Raw genomic sequence first — 24,762 nt, 5'->3', positions numbered from 1 at the left:
ATACGGTGCCCGAGGCAGCAATAGACCCTTGGAGACAAGTCGGCTGGAGGACTATGCATGGATCTCGACGCAATTTGAGTGTTCCATCGTCATTAGGAGGCCCTAAACGTTACAATTAACTATCATTTTTGCGTCGGATTCGATAATCTAAACCCACAGGAGAACGACCATAAGGTGCCCGAGGCAGCAACAGACCCTTGGAGACAAGTCGGCTGGAGGCCGATGTATTGAATCTCGACGCAATTTGAGTGTTCCATCGTCATTACAAGGGCCTGAACGTTACAATTAACTATCAGTTTCGCGTCGGATTCGAAAATCTGGACTCACAGGAGACGGACCACATGGAGCCCGAGGCAGCAATATCCCCTTGGACACAAGTCGGCTGGAGGTCGATGTATTGAATCTCGCCTCAATTTGTGAGTTCCATCGTCATTAGGTGGCCCTGAACGTTACAATTAACTATCATTTTTGCGTCGGATTCGAAATTCTAGACACACAGGAGAACGACCACAAGGTGCCCGAGGCAGCAATAGACCCTTGGAGACAAGTCGGCTGGAGGACGATGTATTGAATCTCGACGCAATTTGAGTGTTCCATCGTCATTAGAAGGCCCTGAACGTTACAATTAACTATGATTTTTGCGTCGGATTCGAAAATCTAGACTCACAGGAGAACAACCATAAGGTGCCCGAGGCAGCAATAGACCCTTGGAGACAAGTCGGCTGGAGGCCGATGTAATGAATCTCGACGCAATTTGAGTGTTCCATCGTCATTAGGAGGCCCTAAACGTTACAATTAACTATCATTTTATCGTCTGATTCGATAATCTAAACTCACAGGAGAACGACCATAAGGTGCCCGAGGCAGCAACAGACCCTTGGAGACAAGTCGGCTGGAGGCCGATGTATTGAATCTCGACGCAATTTGAATGTTCCATCGTCATTAGAAGGCCCTGAACGTTACAATTAACTATCATTTTTGCGTCGGATTCTAAAATGTTGACTCACAGGAGAACGACCATATGGTGCCCGAGGCAGCAATAGACCCTTGGAGACAAGTCGGCTGGATGACGATGTATTGAATCTCGACGCAATTTGAGAGTTCCATCGTCATTAGGAGGCCCTGAACGTTACAATTAACTATCATTTTTGCGTCGGATTCGAAAATCTAGACTTACAAGAGAACGACCATGAGGTGCCCGAGGAGCGACAGACCCTTGGAGACAAGTCGGCTGGAGGCCGATGTTTTGAATCTCGACGCAATTTGAGTGTTCCATCGTCATTATAAGGCCCTGAACGTCACAATTAATTATCATTTTTGCGTCGGATTCGAAAATCTAGACTCACAGGAGAACGACCATAAGGTTCCCGAGGCAGCAATATCCCCTTGGAGACAAATCGGCTGGAGGACGATGTATTGAATCTCGACGCAATTTGAGTCTTCTATCGTCATTAGGAGGCCCTGAACGCTACTATTCACTATCATTTTTGCGTCGGATTCGAAAATCCAGACTCACAGGAGAACGACCATAAGGTGACCGAGGCAGCAATAGACCCTTGGAGACAAGTGGGCTGGAGGACGATGTGTTGGATCGCGACGCAATTTGAGTGTTCCATCGTCATTACAAGGCCCTGAACGTTACAATTAACTATCATTTTTGCGTCGGATTCGATAATCTAAACTCGCAGGAGAACGACCTTAAGGTGCCTGAGGCAGCAACAGACTCTTGGGGACAAGTCGGCTGGAGGCCGATGTATTGAATCTCGACGCAATTTTAGTGTTCCATCGTCATTACAAGGCCCTAAACGTTACAATTAACTATCATTTTTGCGTCGGATTCGATAATCTAAACTCACAGGAGGACGACCATAAGGTGCCCGAGGCAGCAACAGACCCTTGGAGACAAGTCGGCTGGAGGCCGATGTATTGAATCTCGACGCAATTTGAGTGTTCCATCGTCATTACAAGGCCCTGAACGTTACAATTAACTATCAGTTTCGCGTCGGATTCGAAAATCTAGACTCACAGGAGACGCACCACATGGGGCCCCAGGCAGCAATATCCCCTTGGACACAAGTCGGCTGGAGGTCGATGTATTTAAACTTGCCTCAATTTGTGTGTTCCATCGTCGTTAGGTGGCCCTGAACGTTACAATTAACTATCATTTTTGCGTCGGATTCGAAAATCTAGACTCACAGGAGAACGACCATAAGGGGCCCGAGGCAGCAATAGACCCTTGGAGACAAGTCGGCTGGAGGACGATGTATTGAATCTCGACGCAATTAGAGTGTTCCATCGTCATTAGAAGGCCCTGAACGTTACAATTAACCATCAGTTTCGCGTCGGATTCGAAAATCTAGACTCACAGGAGTCGGCTGGAGGACGATGTATTGGATCGCGACGCAATTTGAGTGTTCCATCGTCATTACAAGGCCCTGAACGTTACAATTAACTATCATTTTTGCGTCGGATTCGATAATCTAAACTCACAGGAGAACGACCATAAGAATGCCCGAGGCAGCAATAGACCCTTGGAGACAAGTCGGCTGGAGGCCGATGTATTGAATCTCGACGCAATTTGAGCGTTCCATCGTCATTAGAAGGCCCTGAACGTTACAATTAACTATCATTTTTGCGTCGGATTCTAAAATGTTGACTCACAGGAGAACGACCATATGGTGCCCGAGGCAGCAATATCCCCTTGGAGACAAATCGGCTGGAGGACGATGTATTGAATCTCGACGCAATTTGAGTCTTCTATCGTCATTAGGAGGCCCTGAACGCTACTATTCACTATCATTTTTGCGTCGGATTCGAAAATCCAGACTCACAGGAGAACGACCATAAGGTGACCGAGGCAGCAATAGACCCTTGGAGACAAGTGGGCTGGAGGACGATGTGTTGGATCGCGACGCAATTTGAGTGTTCCATCGTCATTACAAGGCCCTGAACGTTACAATTAACTATCATTTTTGCGTCGGATTCGATAATCTAAACTCGCAGGAGAACGACCTTAAGGTGCCTGAGGCAGCAACAGACTCTTGGAGACAAGTCGGCTGGAGGCCGATGTATTGAATCTCGACGCAATTTTAGTGTTCCATCGTCATTACAAGGCCCTAAACGTTACAATTAACTATCATTTTTGCGTCGGATTCGATAATCTAAACTCACAGGAGGACGACCATAAGGTGCCCGAGGCAGCAACAGACCCTTGGAGACAAGTCGGCTGGAGGCCGATGTATTGAATCTCGACGCAATTTGAGTGTTCCATCGTCATTACAAGGCCCTGAACGTTACAATTAACTATCAGTTTCGCGTCGGATTCGAAAATCTAGACTCACAGGAGACGCACCACATGGGGCCCAAGGCAGCAATATCCCCTTGGACACAAGTCGGCTGGAGGTCGATGTATTTAAACTTGCCTCAATTTGTGTGTTCCATCGTCGTTAGGTGGCCCTGAACGTTACAATTAACTATCATTTTTGCGTCGGATTCGAAAATCTAGACTCACAGGAGAACGACCATAAGGGGCCCGAGGCAGCAATAGACCCTTGGAGACAAGTCGGCTGGAGGACGATGTATTGAATCTCGACGCAATTAGAGTGTTCCATCGTCATTAGAAGGTCCTGAACGTTACAATTAACTATCATTTTTGCGTCGGATTCGAAAATCTAGACTCACAGGAGAACGACCATAAGGTGCCCGAGGCAGCAATAGACCCTTGGAGACAAGTCGGCTGGAGGCCGATGTAATGAATCTCGACGCAATTTGAGTGTTCCATCGTCATTAGGAGGCCCTAAACGTTACAATTAACTATCATTTTTGCGTCTGATTCGATAATCTAAACTCACAGGAGAACGACCATAAGGTGCCCGAGGCAGCAACAGACCCTTGGAGGCAAGTCGGCTGGAGGCCGATGTATTGAATCTCGACGCAATTTGAATGTTCCATCGTCATTAGAAGGCCCTGAACGTAACAATTAACTATCATTTTTGCGTCGGATTCTAAAATGTTGACTCACAGGAGAACGACCATATGGTGCCCGAGGCAGCAATAGACCCTTGGAGACAAGTCGGCTAGATGACGATGTATTGAATCTCGACGCAATTTGAGAGTTCCATCGTCATTAGGAGGCCCTGAAAGTTACAATTAACTATCATTTTTGCGTCGGATTCGAAAATCTAGACTTACAAGAGAACGACCATGAGGTGCCCGAGGCAGCGACAGACCCTTGGAGACAAGTCGGCTGGAGGCCGATGTTTTGAATCTCGACGCAATTTGAGTGCTCCATCGTCATTATAAGGCCCTGAACGTTACAATTAACTATCATTTTTGCGTCGGATTCGAAAATCTAGACTCACAGGAGAACGACCATAAGGTGCCCGAGGCAGCAATATCCCCTTGGAGACAAATCGGCTGGAGGACGATGTATTGAATCTCGACGCAATTTGAGTCTTCTATCGTCATTAGGAGGCCCTGAACGCTACTATTCACTATCATTTTTGCGTCGGATTCGAAAATCCAGACTCACAGGAGAACGACCATAAGGTGTCCGAGGCAGCAATAGACCCTTGGAGACAAGTGGGCTGGAGGACGATGTGTTGGATCGCGACGCAATTTGAGTGTTCCATCGTCATTACAAGGCCCTGAACGTTACAATTAACTATCATTTTTGCGTCGGATTCGATAATCTCAACTCGCAGGAGAACGACCTTAAGGTGCCTGAGGCAGCAACAGGCTCTTGGAGGCAAGTCGGCTGGAGGCCGATGTATTGAATCTCGACGCAATTTTAGTGCTCCATCGTCATTACAAGGCCCTAAACGTTACAATTAACTATCATTTTTGCGTCGGATTCGATAATCTAAACTCACAGGAGGACGACCATAAGGTGCCCGAGGCAGCAACAGACCCTTGGAGACAAGTCGGCTGGAGGCCGATGTATTGAATCTCGACGCAATTTGAGTGTTCCATCGTCATTACAAGGCCCTGAACGTTACAATTAACTATCAGTTTCGCGTCGGATTCGAAATTCTAGACTCACAGGAGACGCACCACATGGGGCCCGAGGCAGCAATATCCCCTTGGACACAAGTCGGCTGGATGTCGATGTATTTAATCTTGCCTCAATTTGTGTGTTCCATCGTCGTTAGGTGGCCCTGAACGTTACAATTAACTATCATTTTTGCGTCGGATTCGAAAATCTAGACTCACAGGAGAACGACCATAAGGGGCCGGAGGCAGCAATAGACTCTTGGAGACAAGTCTGCTGGAGGCCGTTGTATTGAATCTCGACGCAAAATGAGTGTTCCATCGTCATTAGGAGGCCCTAAACGTTACAATTAACTATCATTTTTGCGTCGGATTCGAAAATCTAAACTCACAGGAGAACGACCATAAGGTGCCCGAGGCAGCAACAGACCCTAGGAGACAAGTCGGCTGGAGGCCGATGTATTGAATCTCGACGCAATTTGAATGTTCCATTGTCATTAGAAGGCCCTGAAAGTTACAATTAACTATCATTTTTGCGTCGGATTCGAAAATCTAGACTCACAGGAGAACGACCATATGGTGCCCGATGCAGCAATAGACCCTCGGAGACAAGTCGGCTGGAGGACGATGTATTGAATCTCGACGCAATTTGAGAGTTCCATCGGCATTAGATCGCCCTGAACGTTACAATTAACTATCATTTTTGCGTCGGATTCGATAATCTAAACTCACAGGAGAACGACCATAAGGTGCCCGAGGCAGCGACAGACCCTTGGAGACAAATAGGCTGGAGGACGATGTATTGAATCTCGACGCAATTTGAGTGTTCCATCGGCATTAGGAGGCCCTGAACGTTACAGATAACTATCATTTTAGCGTCGGATTCGAAAATCTACTAACAGGAGAAGGATCATATGGTGCAATAGACTAAAATATCCCCTTGGATACAAGTCCGCTGGAGGACGATGTATTGAATCGCGACGCAATTTGAGTGTTCCATCGCCAATAGGAGGCCCTGAACGTTACAATTAATTATGAGTTTTGCGTCGGATTCGAAAACGTAGGATCAGCGGAGACGGACCATGTGGTGCCCGAGGCAGCATTAGACCCTTGGAGACAAGTCGGCTGGAGGCCGATGTATTGAATCTTGACGCAATTTGAGCGTTCCATCGTCATTAGAATGCCCTGAACGTTACAATTAACTATCATTTTTGCGTCGGATTCTAAAATGTTGACTCACAGGGGAACGACCATACGGTGCCCGAGGCTGCAATAGACCCTTGGAGACAAGTCCGCTGGAGGCCGATGTATTGAATCTCGACGCAATTTGAGAGTTCTATCGTAATCAGGTGGCGCAGAACGTTACTATTCACTATCATTTTTGCGTCGGATTCGAAAATCTAGACTCACAGGAGAAGGATCATATGGTGCCCGAGACAACAATATCCCCTTGGAGACAAGTCCGCTGGAGGCCGATGTATTGAATCTCGACGCAATTTGAGTGTTCCATCGTCATTAGGTGGCCCCGAACGTTACAATTAACTATCATTTTTGCGTCGGATTCGAAAATCTAGACTGAAAGGAGAACGACCATAAGGTGCCCGAGGCAGCAATAGACCCTTGGAGACAAGTCGGCTGGAGGACGATGTATTGAATCTCGACGCAATTTGAGTGTTCCATCGTCATTAGAAGGCCCTGAACGTTACAATTAACTATCATTTTTGCGTCGGATTCGAAAATCTAGACTCACAGGAGAACGACCATAAGGTGCCCAAGGCAGCAATAGACCCTTGGAGACAAGTCGGCTGGAGGCAGATGTATTGAATCTCGACGCAAAATGAGTGGTCCATCGTCATTAGGAGGCCCTAAACGTTACTATTAACTATCATTTTTGCGTCGGATTCGAAAATCTAAACTCACAGGAGAACGACCATAAGGTACCCGGGGCAGCAATAGACCCTTGGAGACAAGTCGGCTGGAGGTCGATGTATTGAATCTCGACGCAATTTGAGTGTTCCATCGCCAATTTGAGGCCCTGAACGTTACAATTAACTATGAGTTTTGCGTCGGATTCGAAAACGTAGAATCACGGGAGACGGACCATGTGGTGCCCGAGGCAGCGATATCCCCTTGGAGACAAGTCGGCTGGAGGCCGATGTAATGAATCTCGACGCAATTTGAGTATTCCACCGTCATTAGGAGGCCCTAAACGTTACAATTAACTATCATTTTTGCGTCGGATTCGATAATCTACTCACAGGAGAAGCTCATACGGTGCTCGAGACAGCAATATACCCCTTGGAGACAAATCGACTGGAGGCCGATGTATTGAATATCGACGCAATTTGAGTGTTCCATCGCCATTAGAAGGCCCTGAACGTAACAATTAACTATCATTTTAGCGTCGGATTCGATAATCTAAACTCACAGGAGAACGACCATAAGGTGCCCGAGGTAGCAATAGACTCTTGGAGACAAGTTGGCTGGAGGCCGATGTATTGAATCTCGACGCAATTTGAGTGTTCCATCGGCATTAGATCGCCCTGAACGTTACAATTAACTATCATATTTGCGTCGGATTCGATAATCTAAACTCACAGGAGAACGACCATAAGGTGCCCGAGGCAGCGGCAGACCCTTGGAGACAAGTCGGCTGGAGGCCGATGTATTGAATCTCGACGCAATTTGAGTGTTCCATCGTCATTATAAGGCCCTGAACGTTACAATTAACTATCATTTTTGCGTCGGATTCGAAAATGTAGACTCACAGGAGAACGACCATAAAGTGCCCGAGGCAGCAATAGACCCTTGGAGACAAGTCGGCTGGAGGACGATGTATTGAATCTCTACGCAATTTGAGAGTTCCATCGTCATTAGGAGGCCCTGAACGTTACAAATAAATATCAGTTTTTCGTCGGATTCGAAAATCTAGACTCACAGCAGACGGACCATTTGGTGCCCGAGGCAGCAATATCCCCTTGGAGACAAATCGGCTGGAGGACGATGTATTGAATCTCGACGCAATTTGAGTCTTCTATCGTCATTAGGAGGCCCTGAACGTTACTATTCACTATCATTATTGCGTCGGATTCGAAAATCTAGACTCACAGGAGAACGACCATAAGGTGCCCGAGCCAGCATTAGACCCTTGGAGACAAGTCGGCTGGAGGCCGATGTATTGAATCTCGACGCAATTTGAGTGTTCCATCGGCATTAGGAGGCCCTGAACGTTACAGTTAACTATCATTTTAGCGTCGGATTCGAAAATCTACTAACAGGAGAAGGATCATATGGTGCACGAGACTGAAATATCCCCTTGGATACAAGTCCGCTGGAGGACGATGTATTGAATCGCGACGCAATTTGAGTGTTCCATCGCCAATAGGAGGCCCTGAACGTTACAATTAATTATGAGTTTTGCGTCGGATTCGAAAACGTAGGATCAGCGGAGACGGACAATGTGGTGCCCGAGGCAGCATTAGACCCTTGGAGACAAGTCGGCTGGAGGCCGATGTATTGAATCTCGACGCAATTTGAGAGTTTTATCGTAATCAGGAGGCGCAGAACGTTACCATTCACTATCATTTTTGCGTCGGATTCGAAAATCTAGACTCACAGGAGAAGGATCATATGGTGCCCGAGACAACAATATCCCCTTGGAGACAACTCCGCTGGAGGCCGATGTATTGAATCTCGACGCAATTTGAGTGTTCCATCGTCATTAGGTGGCCCCAAACGTTACAATTAACTATCATTTTTGCGTCGGATTCGAAAATCTAGACTCAAAGGAGAACGACCATAAGGTGCCCGAGGCAGCAATAGACCCTTGGAGACAAGTCGGCTGGAGGACGATGTATTGAATCTCGACGCAATTTGAGTGTTCCATCGTCATTAGAAGGCCCTGAACGTTACAATTAACTATCATTTTTGCGTCGGATTCGAAAATCTAGACTCACAGGAGAACGACCATAAGGTGCCCGAGGCAGCAATAGACCCTTGGAGACAAGTCGGCTGGAGGCCGATGTATTGAATCTCGACGCAAAATGAGTGTTCCATCGTCATTAGGAGGCCCTAATCGTTACAATTAACTATCATTTTTGCGTCGGATTCGAAAATCTAAACTCACAGGAGAACGACCATAAGGTACCCGAGGCAGCAATAGACCCTTGGAGACAAGTCGGCTGGAGGTCGATGTATTGAATCTCGACGCAATTTGAGTGTTACATCGCCTATTTGAGGCCCTGAACGTTACAATTAACTATGAGTTTTGCGTCGGATTCGAAAACGTAGAATCACCGGAGACGGACCATGTGGTGCCCGAGGCAGCGATATCCCCTTGGAGACAAGTCGGCTGGAGGCCGATGTAATCAATCTCGACGCAATTTGAGTGTCCCACCGTCATTAGGAGGCCCTAAACGTTACAATTAACTATCATTTTTGCGTCGGATTCGATAATCTAAACTCACAGGAGAACGACCATAAGGTGCCCGAGGCAGCAACAGACCCTTGGAGACAAGTCGGCTGGATGCCGATGTATTGAATCTCGACGTAATTTGAGTGTTCCATCGGCATTAGGTCGCCCTGAGCGTTACAATTAACTATCATTTTTGCGTCGGATTCGATAATCTAAACTCACAGGAGAACGACCATTAGGTGCCCGAGGCAGCGACAGACCCTTGGAGACTAGTCGGCTGGAGGCCGATGTATTGAATCTCGACGCAATTTGAGTGTTCCATCGTCATTAGGAGGCCCTGAACGTTACTATTCACTATCATTTTTGCGTCGGATTCGACAATCTAGACTCACAGGAGAACGACCATAAGGTGCCCGAGGCAGCAATAGACCCTTGGAGACAAGTCGGGTGGAGGCCGATGTATTGAATCTCGACGCAAATTGAGTGTTCCATCGGCATTAGGAGGCCCTGAACGTTACAATTAACTATCATTTTAACGTCGGATTCGAAAATCTAGACTCACAGGAGAACGACCATATGGTGCCCGAGGCAGCAACAGACCCTTGGAGACAAGTGGGCTTGACGCCGATGTATTGAATCTCGACGCAATTTGAGTGTTCCATCGGCATTAGGAGGCCCTGAACGTTGCAGTTAACTATCATTTTAGCGTCGGATTCGAAATTCTACTAACAGGAGAAGGATCATATGGTGCACGAGACTGCAATATCCCCTTGGATACAAGTCCGCTGGAGGACGATGTATTGAATCGCGACGCAATTTGAGTGTTCCATCAGCATTACATGGCCCTGAACTTTACAATTAACTATCATTTTTGCGTCGGATTCGAAAATCTAGACTCACAGGAGAACGACCATCAGGTGCCCGAGGCAGCAATAGACCCTTGGAGACAAGTCGGCTGGAAACCGATGTATTGATTCTTGACGCAATTTGAGTGTTCCATCGTCATTAGGAGGCCCTGAACGTTACAATTCACTATCGTTTTTGCGTCGGATTCGAAAATCTAGACTTACAAGAGAACGACCATAAGGTGCCCGAGGCAGCATTAGACCCTTGGAGACAAGTCGGCTGGAGGACGATGTATTGAATCTCGACGCAATTTGAGTGTCCCATCGTCATTACAAGGCCCTGAACGTTCCAATTAACTATCATTTTTGCGTCGGATTCGAAAATCTAGACTCACAGGAGAATGGCCATAAGGTGCCCGAGGCAGCAATAGACCCTTGGAGACAAGTCGGCTGGAGGCCGATGTATTGAATCTCGACGCAATTTGAGTGTTCCATTGTCATTAGAAGGCCCTGAACGTTACAATTAAGTACCATTTTAGCGTCGGATTCGATAATCTAAACTCACAGGAGAACGACCATAAGGTGCCCGAGGTAGCAATAGACCCTTGGAGACAAGTCGGCTGGAGGCCGATGTATTGAATCTCGACGCAATTTGAGAGTTCTATCGTAATCAGGAGGCGCAGAACGTTACTATTCACTATCATTTTTGCGTCGGATTCGAAAATCTAGACTCACAGGAGAAGGATCATATGGTGCCCGAGACATCAATATCCCCTTGGAGACAAGTCCGCTGGAGGCCGATGTATTGAATCTCGACGCAATTTGAGTGTTCCATCGTCATTAGGTGGCCCCGAACGTTACAATTAACTATCATTTTTGCGTCGGATTCGATAATCTAAACTCACAGGAGAACGAACATACGGTGCCCGAGGCAGCAACAGACCCTTGGAGACAAGTCGACTGGAGGCCCATGTATTGAATCTCGACGCAATTGGAGTGTTCCATTGTCATTAGGAGGACCTAAACGTTACAATTAACTATCATTTTTGCGTCGGATTCGATAATCTAAAGTCACAGGAGAACGACCATAAGGTGCCCGAGGCAGCAACAGACCCTTGGAGACAAGTCGACTGGAGGCCGATGTATTGAATCTCGACGCAATTTGAGTGTTCCATCGTCATTACAAGGCCCTGAACGTTACAATTAACTATCATTTTTGCGTCGTATTCGAAAATCTAGACTCACAGGAGAACGACCATAAGGTGCCCGAGGCAGCGATATCCCCCTGGAGACAAGTCGGCTGGAGGCCGATGTATTGAATCTCGACGCAATTTGAGTGTTCCATCGTCATTAGAAGGCCCTGAACCTTACAATTAACTATCATTTTTGCGTCGGATTCAAAAATCTAGACTCACAGGAGAACGACCATAAGGTGCCCGAGGCAGCAACAGACGTTTGGAGACAAGTCGGCTGGAGGACGATGTATTGAATCTCGACGCAATTTGATTGATACATCGGCATTAGGAGGCCCTGAACGTTACAATTAACTATGAGTTTTGCGTCGGATTCGAAAATCTAGACTCACAGGAGAACGACCATAAGGTGCCCGGGGCAGCAATAGACCCTTGGAGACAAGTCGGCTGGAGGCCGATGTATTGGATCTCCACGCAATTTGAGTGTTCCATCGTCATTAGGAGGCCCTAAACGTTACAATTAACTATCATTTTTGCGTCGGATTCGAAAATCTAGACTCACAGGAGAACGACCATAAGGTGCCCGAGGCAGCATCAGACCCTTGGAGACAAGTCGGCTGGAGGACGATGTATTGAATCTCGACGCAATTTGAGTGTTCCATCGGCATTAGGAGGCCCTGAACCATACAATTAACTATCAGTTTCGCGTCGGATTCGAAAATCTAGACTCACAGGAGAACGACCATAAGGTGCTCGAGGCAGCAATAGACCCTTGGAGACAAGTCGGCTGGAGGCCGATGTATTGAATCTCGACGCAATTTGAGTGTTCCATCGGCATTACATGGCCCTGAACTTTACAATTAACTATCATTTTTGCGTCGGATTCGAAAATCTAGACTCACAGGAGAACGACCATAAGGTGCCCGAGGCAGCAATAGACCCTTGGAGACAAGTCGGCTGGAGGCCGATGTATTGAATCTCGACGTAATTTGAGTGTTCCATCGGCATTAGGTCGCCCTGAGCGTTACAATTAACTATCATTTTTGCGTCGGATTCGATAATCTAAACTCACAGGAGAACGACCATTAGGTGCCCGAGGCAGCGACAGACCCTTGGAGACAAGTCGGCTGGAGGCCGATGTATTGAATCTCGACGCAATTTGAGTGTTCCATCGTCATTAGAAGGCCCTGAACGTTGCAATTAACTATCATTTTTGCGTCGGATTCGAAAATCTAGACACACAGGAGAACGACCATAAGGTGCCCGAGGCAGCAACAGACGTTTGGAGACAAGTCGGCTGGAGGACGATGTATTGAATCTCGACGCAATTTGAGTGTCCCATCGTCATTACAAGGCCCTGAACGTTCCAATTAACTATCATTTTTGCGTCGGATTCGAAAATCTAGACTCACAGGAGAATGGCCATAAGGTGCCCGAGGCAGCAATAGACCCTTGGAGACAAGTCGGCTGGAGGCCGATGTATTGAATCTCGACGCAATTTGAGTGTTCCATTGTCATTAGAAGGCCCTGAACGTTACAATTAAGTACCATTTTAGCGTCGGATTCGATAATCTAAACTCACAGGAGAACGACCATAAGGTGCCCGAGGTAGCAATAGACCCTTGGAGACAAGTCGGCTGGAGGCCGATGTATTGAATCTCGACGCAATTTGAGAGTTCTATCGTAATCAGGAGGCGCAGAACGTTACTATTCACTATCATTTTTGCGTCGGATTCGAAAATCTAGACTCACAGGAGAAGGATCATATGGTGCCCGAGACATCAATATCCCCTTGGAGACAAGTCCGCTGGAGGCCGATGTATTGAATCTCGACGCAATTTGAGTGTTCCATCGTCATTAGGTGGCCCCGAACGTTACAATTAACTATCATTTTTGCGTCGGATTCGATAATCTAAACTCACAGGAGAACGAACATACGGTGCCCGAGGCAGCAACAGACCCTTGGAGACAAGTCGACTGGAGGCCGATGTATTGAATCTCGACGCAATTGGAGTGTTCCATTGTCATTAGGAGGACCTAAACGTTACAATTAACTATCATTTTTGCGTCGGATTCGATAATCTAAAGTCACAGGAGAACGACCATAAGGTGCCCGAGGCAGCAACAGACCCTTGGAGACAAGTCGACTGGAGGCCGATGTATTGAATCTCGACGCAATTTGAGTGTTCCATCGTCATTACAAGGCCCTGAACGTTACAATTAACTATCATTTTTGCGTCGTATTCGAAAATCTAGACTCACAGGAGAACGACCATAAGGTGCCCGAGGCAGCGATATCCCCCTGGAGACAAGTCGGCTGGAGGCCGATGTATTGAATCTCGACGCAATTTGAGTGTTCCATCGTCATTAGAAGGCCCTGAACCTTACAATTAACTATCATTTTTGCGTCGGATTCAAAAATCTAGACTCACAGGAGAACGACCATAAGGTGCCCGAGGCAGCAACAGACGTTTGGAGACAAGTCGGCTGGAGGACGATGTATTGAATCTCGATGCAATTTGATTGATACATCGGCATTAGGAGGCCCTGAACGTTACAATTAACTATGAGTTTTGCGTCGGATTCGAAAATCTAGACTCACAGGAGAACGACCATAAGGTGCCCGGGGCAGCAATAGACCCTTGGAGACAAGTCGGCTGGAGGCCGATGTATTGGATCTCCACGCAATTTGAGTGTTCCATCGTCATTAGGAGGCCCTAAACGTTACAATTAACTATCATTTTTGCGTCGGATTCGAAAATCTAGACTCACAGGAGAACGACCATAAGGTGCCCGAGGCAGCATCAGACCCTTGGAGACAAGTCGGCTGGAGGACGATGTATTGAATCTCGACGCAATTTGAGTGTTCCATCGGCATTAGGAGGCCCTGAACCATACAATTAACTATCAGTTTCGCGTCGGATTCGAAAATCTAGACTCACAGGAGAACGACCATAAGGTGCCCGAGGCAGCAATAGACCCTTGGAGACAAGTCGGCTGGAGGCCGATGTATTGAATCTCGACGCAATTTGAGTGTTCCATCGGCATTACATGGCCCTGAACTTTACAATTAACTATCATTTTTGCGTCGGATTCGAAAATCTAGACTCACAGGAGAACGACCATAAGGTGCCCGAGGCAGCAATAGACCCTTGGAGACAAGTCGGCTGGAGGCCGATGTATTGAATCTCGACGTAATTTGAGTGTTCCATCGGCATTAGGTCGCCCTGAGCGTTACAATTAACTATCATTTTTGCGTCGGATTCGATAATCTAAACTCACAGGAGAACGACCATTAGGTGCCCGAGGCAGCGACAGACCCTTGGAGACAAGTCGGCTGGAGGCCGATGTATTGAATCTCGACGCAATTTGAGTGTTCCATCGTCATTAGAAGGCCCTGAACGTTGCAATTAACTATCATTTTTGCGTCGGATTCGAAAATCTAGACACACAGGAGAACGACCATAAGGTGCCCGAGGCAGCAACAGACGTTTGGAGACAAGTCGGCTGGAGGACGATGTATTGAATCTCGACGCAATTTGATTGATCCATCGGTATTAGGAGGCCCTGAACGTTACAATTAACTATGAGTTTTGCGTCGGATTCGAAAATCTAGACTCACAGGAGAACGACCATAAGGTGCCCGGGGCAGCAATAGACCCTTGGAGACAAGTCGGCTGGAGGCCGATGTATTGAATCTCGACGCAATTTGAGTGTTCCATCGGCATTACATGGCCCTGAACTTTACAATTAACTATCATTTTTGCGTCAGATTCGAAAATCTAGACTCACAGGAGAACGACCATAAGGTGCCCGAGGCAGCAATAGACCCTTGGAGACAAGTCGGCTGGAAACCGATGTATTGATTCTTGACGCAATTTGAGTGTTCCATCGTCATTAGGAGGCCCTGAACGTTACAATTCACTATCATTTTTGCGTCGGATTCGAAAATCTAGACTTACAAGAGAACGACCATAAGGTGCCCGAGGCAGCATTAGACCCTTGGAGACAACTCGGCTGGAGGACGATGTATTGAATCTCGACGCAATTTGAGTGTCCCATCGTCATTACAAGGCCCTGAACGTTACAATTAACTATCATTTTTGCGTCGGATTCGAAATTCTAGACTCACAGGAGAATGGCCATAAGGTGCCCGAGGCAGCAATAGACCCTTGGAGACAAGTCGGCTGGAGGCCGATGTATTGAATCTCGACGCAATTTGAGTGTTCCATCGTCATTAGAAGGCCCTGAACGTTACAATTAAGTACCATTTTAGCGTCGGATTCGATAATCTAAACTCACAGGAGAACGACCATAAGGTGCCCGAGGTAGCAATAGACCCTTGGAGACAAGTCGGCTGGAGGCCGATGTATTGAATCTCGACGCAATTTGAGAGTTCTATCGTAATCAGGAGGCGCAGAACGTTACTATTCACTATCATTTTTGCGTCGGATTCGAAAATCTAGACTCACAGGAGAAGGATCATATGGTCCCCGAGACAACAATATCCCCTTGGAGACAAGTCCGCTGGGGGCCGATGTATTGAATCTCGACGCAATTTGAGTGTTCCATCGTCATTAGGTGGCCCCGAACGTTACAATTAACTATCATTTTTGCGTCGGATTCGAAAATCTAGACTCACAGGAGAACGACCATAAGGTGCCCGAGGCAGCAACAGACCCTTGGAGACAAGTCGGCTGGAGGACGATGTATTGAATCTCGACGCAATTTGAGTGTTCCATCGGCATTAGGAGGCCCTGAACCATACAATTAACTATCAGTTTCGCGTCGGATTCGAAAATCTAGACTCACAGGAGAACGACCATAAGGTGCCCGAGGCAGCAATAGACCCTTGGAGACAAGTCGGCTGGAGGCCGATGTATTGAATCTCGACGCAATTTGAGTGTTCCATCGGCATTACATGGCCCTGAACTTTACAATTAACCATCATTTTTGCGTCGGATTCGAAAATCTAGACTCACAGGAGAACGACCATAAGGTGCCCGAGGCAGCAATAGACCCTTGGAGACAAGTCGGCTGGAGGCCGATGTATTGAATCTCGACGTAATTTGAGTGTGCCATCGGCATTAGGTCGCCCTGAGCGTTACAATTAACTATCATTTTTGCGTCGGATTCGATAATCTAAACTCACAGGAGAACGACCATTAGGTGCCCGAGGCAGCGACAGACCCTTGGAGACAAGTCGGCTGGAGGCCGATGTATTGAATCTCGACGCAATTTGAGTGTTCCATCGTCATTAGAAGGCCCTGAACGTTACAATTAACTATCATTTTTGCGTCGGATTCGAAAATCTAGACACACAGGAGAACGACCATAAGGTGCCCGAGGCAGCAACAGACGTTTGGAGACAAGTCGGCTGGAGGACGATGTATTGAATCTCGACGCAATTTGATTGATCCATCGGCATTAGGAGGCCCTGAACGTTACAATTAACTATGAGTTTTGCGTCGGATTCGAAAATCTAGACTCACAGGAGAACGACCATAAGGTGCCCGGGGCAGCAATAGACCCTTGGAGACAAGTCGGCTGGAGGCCGATGTATTGAATCTCGACGCAATTTGAGTGTTCCATCGGCATTACATGGCCCTGAACTTTACAATTAACTATCATTTTTGCGTCAGATTCGAAAATCTAGACTCACAGGAGAACGACCATAAGGTGCCCGAGGCAGCAATAGACCCTTGGAGACAAGTCGGCTGGAAACCGATGTATTGATTCTTGACGCAATTTGAGTGTTCCATCGTCATTAGGAGGCCCTGAACGTTACAATTCACTATCATTTTTGCGTCGGATTCGAAAATCTAGACTTACAAGAGAACGACCATAAGGTGCCCGAGGCAGCATTAGACCCTTGGAGACAACTCGGCTGGAGGACGATGTATTGAATCTCGACGCAATTTGAGTGTCCCATCGTCATTACAAGGCCCTGAACGTTACAATTAACTATCATTTTTGCGTCGGATTCGAAAATCTAGACTCACAGGAGAATGGCCATAAGGTGCCCGAGGTAGCAATAGACCCTTGGAGACAAGTCGGCTGGAGGCCGATGTATTGAATCTCGACGCAATTTGAGAGTTCTATCGTAATTAGGAGGCGCAGAACGTTACTATTCACTATCATTTTTGCGTCGGATTCGAAAATCTAGACTCACAGGAGAAGGATCATATGGTCCCCGAGACAACAATATCCCCTTGGAGACAAGTCCGCTGGGGGCCGATGTATTGAATCTCGACGCAATTTGAGTGTTCCATCGTCATTAGGTGGCCCCGAACGTTACAATTAACTATCATTTTTGCGTCGGATTCGAAAATCTAGGTTCAAAGGAGAACGACCATAAGGTGCCCGAGGCAGCAATAGACCCTTGGAGACAAGTCGGCTGGAGGACGATGTATTGAATCTCGACGCAATTTGAGTGTTCCATCGTCATTAGAAGGCCTTGAACGTTACAATTAACTATCATTTTTGCGTCGGATTCGAAAATCTAGACTCACAGGAGAACGACCATAAGGTGCCCGAGGCAGCAATAGACCCTTGGAGACAAGTCGGCTGGAGGCCGATGTATTGAATCTCGACGCAAAATGAGTGTTCCATCGTCATTAGGAGGCCCTAAACGTTACAATTAACTATCATTTTTGCGTCGGATTCGAAAATCTAAACTCACAGGAGAACGACCATAAGGTACCCGAGGCAGCAATAGACCCTTGGAGACAAGTCGGCTGGAGGTCGATGTATTGAATCTCGACGCAATTTGAGTGTTCCATCGCCAATTTGAGGCCCTGAACGTTACAATTAACTATGAGTTTTGCGTCGGATTCGAAAACGTAGAATCACCGGAGACGGACCATGTGGTGCCCGAGGCAGCGATATCCCCTTGGAGACAAGTCGGCTGGAGGCCGATGTAATGAATCTCGACGCAATTTGAGTGTTCCACCGTCATTCGGAGGCCCTAAACGTTACAATTAACTATCATTTTTGCGTCGGATTCGATAATCTAAACTCACAGGAGAACGACCATAAGGTGCCCTAGGCAGCAACAGACCCTTGGAGACAAGTCGGCTGGAGGCCGATGTATTGAATCTCGACGTAATTTGAGTGTTCCATCGGCATTAGGTCGCCCTGAGCGTCACAATTAACTATCATTTTTGCGTCGGATTCGATAATCTAAACTCACAGGAGAACGACCATTAGGTGCCCGAGGCAGCGACAGGCCCTTGGAGACAAGTCGGCTGGAGGCCGATGTATTCAATCTCGACGCAATTTGAGTGTTCCATCGTCATTAGAAGGCCCTGAACGTTACAATTAACTATCATTTTTGCGTCGGATTCGAAAATCTAGACTCACAGGAGAACGACCATAAGGTGCCCGAGGCAGCAATAGACCCTTGGAGACAAGTCGGCTGGAGGACGATGTATTGAATCTCTAAGCAATTTGAGAGTTCCATCGTCATTAGGAGGCCCTGAACGTTACAAATAACAATCAGTTTTTCGTCGGATTCAAAAATCTAGACTCACAGCAGACGGACCATTTGGTGCCCGAGGCAGCAATATCCTCTTGGAGACAAATCGGCTGGAGGACGATGTATTGAATCTCGACGCAATTTGAGTCTTCTATCGTCATTAGGAGGCCCTGAACGTTACTATTCACTATCTTTTTGCGTCGGATTCGAAAATCTAGACTCACAGGAGAACGACCATAAGGTGCCCGAGGCAGCATTAGACCCTTGGAGCCAAGTCGGCTGGAGGCCGTTGTATTGAATCTCGACGCAATTTGAGTGTTCCATCGTCATTACAAGGCCCTGAACGCTACTATTCACTATCATTTTAGCGTCGGATTCGAAAATCTACTCACAGGAGAAGTTCATACGGTGCTCGAGACAGCAATATACCCCTTGGAGACAAATCGACTGGAGGCCGATGTATTGAATATCGACGCAATTTGAGTGTTCCATCGCCATTAGGTCACCCTGAACGTTACAATTAACTATCATTTTTGCTTTGGATTCGAAAATCTAGACTTACAAGAGAACGACCATAAGGTCCCCGAGGCAGCAATAGACCCTTGGAGACAAGTCGGCTGGAGGCCGATGTACTGAATCTCGACGCAAATTGAGTGTTCCATCGGCATTAGGAGGCCCTGAACGTTACAATTAACTATCATTTTAACGTCGGATTCGAAAATCTAGACTCACAGGAGAACGACCATATGGTGCCCGAGGCAGCAACAGACCCTTGGAGACAAGTGGGCTTGACGCCGATGTATTGAATCTCGACGCAATTTGAGTGTTCCATCGGCATTAGGAGGCCCTGAACGTTACAGTTAACTATCATTTTAGCGTCGGATTCGAAATTCTACTAACAGGAGAAGGATCATATGGTGCACGAGACTGCAATATCCCCTTGGATACAAGTCCGCTGGAGGACGGTGTATTGAATCGCGACGCAATTTGAGTGTTCCATCGCCAATAGGAGGCCCTGAACGTTACAATTAACTATCATTTTTGCGTCGGATTTGATAATCTAAACTCACAGGAGAACGACCATACGGTGCCCGAGGCAGCAACAGACGCTTGGAGACAAGTCGGCTGGAGGCCGATGTATTGAATCTCGACGCAATTTGAGTGTTCCATCGTCATTAGGTCACCTTGAACGTTACAATTAACTATGAGTTTTGCGTCGGATTCGAAAACGTTGAATCACCGGAGACGGACCATGTGGTGCCCGAGGCAGCGATATCCCCTTGGAGACAAGTCGGCTGGAGGCTGATGTATTGAATCTCGAAGCAATTTGAGTGTTCCATCGTCATTATTAGGCCCTGAACGTTACAATTAAGTATCATTTTTCGTCGGATTCAAAAATCTAGACTCACAGGAGAACGACCATAAGGTGCCCGAGGCAGCAATAGACCCTTGGAGACAAGTCGGCTGGACGACGATGTATTGAATCTCGACGCAATTTGAGTGTTCCATCGGCATTAGGAGGCCCTGAACCATACAATTAACTATCATTTTAACGTCGGATTCGAAAATCTAGACTCACAGGAGAACGACCATATGGTGTCCGAGGCAGCAACAGACCCTTGGAGACAAGTGGGCTTGAGGCCGATGTATTTAATCTCGACGCAATTTGAGTGTTGCATCGTCATTAGGTCACCCTGAACGTTACAAGTATCTATCATTTTTGCTTCGGATTCGAAAATCTAGACTTACAAGAGAACGACCATAAGGTGCCCGAGGCAGCAATAGACCCTTGGAGACAAGTCGGCTGGAGGACGATGTATTGAATCTCGACGCAATTTGAGTGTCCCATCGTCATTAGGAGGCCCTAAACGTTACAATTAACTATCATTTTTGCGTCGGATTCGATAATCTAAACTCACAGGAGAACGACCATACGGTGCCCGAGGCAGCAACAGACCCTTGGAGACAAGTCGGCTGGAGGCCGATGTATTGAATCTCAACGCAATTTGAGTGATCCATTGTCATTAGGAGGCCTAAACGTTACAATTAACTATCATTTTTGCGTCGGATTCGATAATCTAAAGTCACAGGAGATCGACGATAAGGTGCCCGAGGCAGCAACAGACCCTTGGAGACAAGTCGGCTGGAGGCCGAAGTATTGAATCTCGACGCAATTTGAGTGTTCCATCGTCATTAGAAGGCCCTGAACCTTACAATTAACTATCATTTTTGCGTCGGATTCGAAAATCTAGACTCACAGGAGGACGACCATAAGGTGCCCGAGGCAGCAACAGACGTTTGGAGACAAGTCGGCTGGAGGACGATGTATTGAATCTCGACGCAAATTGAGTGTTCCATCGGCATTAGGAGGCCCTGAACGTTACAATTAACTATCATTTTAACGTCGGATTCGAAAATCTAGACTCACAGGAGAACGACCATATGGTGCACGAGGCAGCAACAGACCCTTGGAGACAAGTGGGCTTGACGCCGATGTATTGAATCTCGACGCAATTTGAGTGTTCCATCAGCATTAGGAGGCCCTGAACGTTACAGTTAACTATCATTTTAGCGTCGGATTCGAAATTCTACTAACAGGAGAAGGGTCATATGGTGCACGAGACTGCAATATCCCCTTGGATACAAGTCCGCTGGAGGACGATGTATTGAATCGCGACGTAATTTGAGTGTTCCATCGCCAATAGGAGGCCCTGAACGTTACAATTAACTATGAGTTTTGCGTCGGATTCGAAAACGTTGAATCACCGGAGACGGACCATGTGGTGCCCGAGGCAGCGATATCCCCTTGGAGACAAGTCGGCTGGTGGCTGATGTATTGAATCTCGACGCAATTTGAGTGTTCCATCGTCATTAGGAGGCCCTGAACGTTACAATTAACTATCATTTTTGCGTCGGATTCGAAAATCTAGACTCACAGGAGAACGACCATAAGGTGCCCGAGGCAGCAATAGACCCTTGGAGACAAGTCGGCTGGAGGACGATGTATTGAATCTCGACGCAATTTGAGTGTTCCATCGGCATTAGGAGGCCCTGAACCATACAATTAACTATCATTTTAACGTCGGATTCGAAAATCTAGACTCACAGGAGAACGACCATATGGTGCCCGAGGCAGCAACAGACCCTTGGAGACAAGTGGGCTTGAGGCCGATGTATTGAATCTCGACGCAATTTGAGTGTTCCATCGTCATTAGGTCACCCTGAACGTTACAATTAACTATCATTTTTGCTTCGGATTCGAAAATCTAGACTTGCAAGAGAACGACCATAAGGTGCCCGAGGCAGCAATAGACCCTTGGAGACAAGTCGGCTGGAGGCCGATGTATTGAATCTCGACGCAATTTGAGTGTCCCATCGTCATTAGGAGGCCCTAAACGTTACAATTAACTATCATTTTTGCGTCGGATTCGATAATCTAAACTCACAGGAGAACGACCATACGGTGCCCGAGGCAGCAACAGACCCTTGGAGACAAATCGGCTGGAGGCCGATGTATTGAATCTCGACGCAATTTGAGTGTTCCATTGTCATTACGAGGACCTAAACGTTACAATTAACTATCATTTTTGCGTCGGATTCGATAATCTAAAGTCACAGGAGAACGACCATAAGGTGCCCGAGGCAGCAACAGACCCTTGGAGACAAGTCGGCTGGAGGGCGATGTATTGAATCTCGACGCAATTTGAGTGTTCCATCGTCATTACAAGGCCCTGAACGTTACAATTAACTATCAGTTTTGCGTCGGATTCGAAAATCTAGACTCACAGGAGAACGAGCATAAGGTGCCCGAGGCAGCGATATCCCCTTGGAGACAAGTCGGCTGGAGGCCGATGTATTGAATCTCGACGCAATTTGAGTGTTCCATCGTCATTAGAAGGCCCTGAACCTTACAATTAACTATCATTTTTGCGTCGGATTCGAAAATCTAGACTCACAGGAGGACGACCATAAGGTGCCCGAGGCAGCAACAGACGTTTGGAGACAAGTCGGCTGGAGGACGATGTATTGAATCTCGACGCAATTTGATTGATCCATCGGCATTAGGAGGCCCTGAACGTTACAATTAACTATGAGTTTTGCGTCGGATTCGAAAATCTAGACTCACAGGAGAACGACCATAAGGTGCCCGGGGCAGCAATAGACCCTTGGAGACAAGTCGGCTGGAGGCCGATGTATTGAATCTCCACGCAATTTGAGTGTTCCATCGTCATTAGGAGGCCCTAAACGTAAAAATTAACTATCATTTTTGCGTCGGATTCGAAAATCTAGACTCACAGGAGAACGACCATAAGGTGCCCGAGGCAGCAATAGACCCTTGGAGACAAGTCAGCTGGAGGACGATGTATTGAATCTCGACGCAATTTGAGTGTTCCATCGGCATTAGGAGGCCCTGAACCATACAATTAACTATCATTTTTGCGTCGGATTCGAAAATCTAGACTCACAGGAGAACGACCATAAGGTGCCCGAGGCAGCAATAGACCCTTGGAGACAAGTCGGCTGGAGGACGATGTATTGAATCTCGACGCAATTTGAGTGTCCCATCGTCATTACAAGGCCCTGAACGTTACAATTAACTATAATTTTTGCGTCGGATTCGAAAATCTAGACTCACAGGAGAACGGCCATAAGGTGCCCGAGGCAGCAACAGACCCTTGGAGACAAGTCGGCTGGAGTCCGATGTATTGAATCTCGACGCAATTTGAGTGTTCCATCGTTATTAGAAGGCCCTGAACGTTACAATTAAGTACCATTTTAGCGTCGGATTCGATAATCTAAACTCACAGGAGAACGACCATAAGGTGCCCGAGGTAGCAATAGACCCTTGGAGACAAGTCGGCTGGAGGCCGATGTATTGAATCTCGACGCAATTTGAGTGTTCCATCGGCATTAGGTCGCCCTGAACGTTACAATTAACTATCATTTTTGCGTCGGATTCGATAATCTTATCTCACAGGCGAACGACCATAAGGTGGCCGAGGCAGCGACAGACCCTTGGATACAAGTCGGCTGGAGGCCGATGTATTGAATCTCGACGCAATTTGAGTGATCCATCGTCATTAGAAAGCCCTGAACGTTACAATTAACTATCATTTTTGCGTCGGATTCGAAAATCTAGACTCACAGGAGAACGACCATAAGGTGCCCGAGGCAGCAATAGACCCTTGGAGACAAGTCGGCTGGAGGACGATGTATTGAATCTCTACGCAATTTGAGAGCTCCATCGTCATTAGGAGGCCCTGAACGTTACAAATAACAATCATTTTATCGTCGGAATCGAAAATCAGGACTCACAGGAGAACGACCATATGGTGCCCGAGGCAGCAACAGACCCTTGGAGACAAGTCGGCTTGAGGCCGATGTATTTAATCTCGACGCAATTTGAGTGTTCCATCGGCATTAGGAGGCCCTGAACGTTACAGTTAACTATCATTTTAGCGTCGGATTCGAAAATCTACTAACAGGAGAAGGATCATATGGTGCACGAGACTGCAATATCCCCTTGGATACAAGTCCGCTGGAGGACGATGTATTGAATCGCGACGCAATTTGAGTGTTCCATCGCCAATAGGAGGCCCTGAACGTTACAATTAACTATGAGTTTTGCTTCGGATTCGAAAACGTAGAATCACCGGAGACGGACCATGTGGTGCCCGAGGCAGCGATATCCCCTTGGAGACAAGTCGGCTGGAGGCTGATATATTTTATCTCGACGCAATTTGAGTGTTCCATCGTCATTAGGAGGCCCTGAACGTTACAATTAACTATCATTTTATCGTCGGATTCGAAAATCTAGACTCACAGGAGAACGACCATAAGGTG

This window comes from Schistocerca americana, chromosome 5 (genome assembly GCF_021461395.2).
Source record: "Schistocerca americana isolate TAMUIC-IGC-003095 chromosome 5, iqSchAmer2.1, whole genome shotgun sequence".
NCBI lineage: Eukaryota > Metazoa > Arthropoda > Insecta > Orthoptera > Acrididae > Schistocerca > Schistocerca americana.
The sequence above is the reverse complement of the archived record's forward strand: the minus strand, read 5'-3'. Positions refer to the sequence as shown.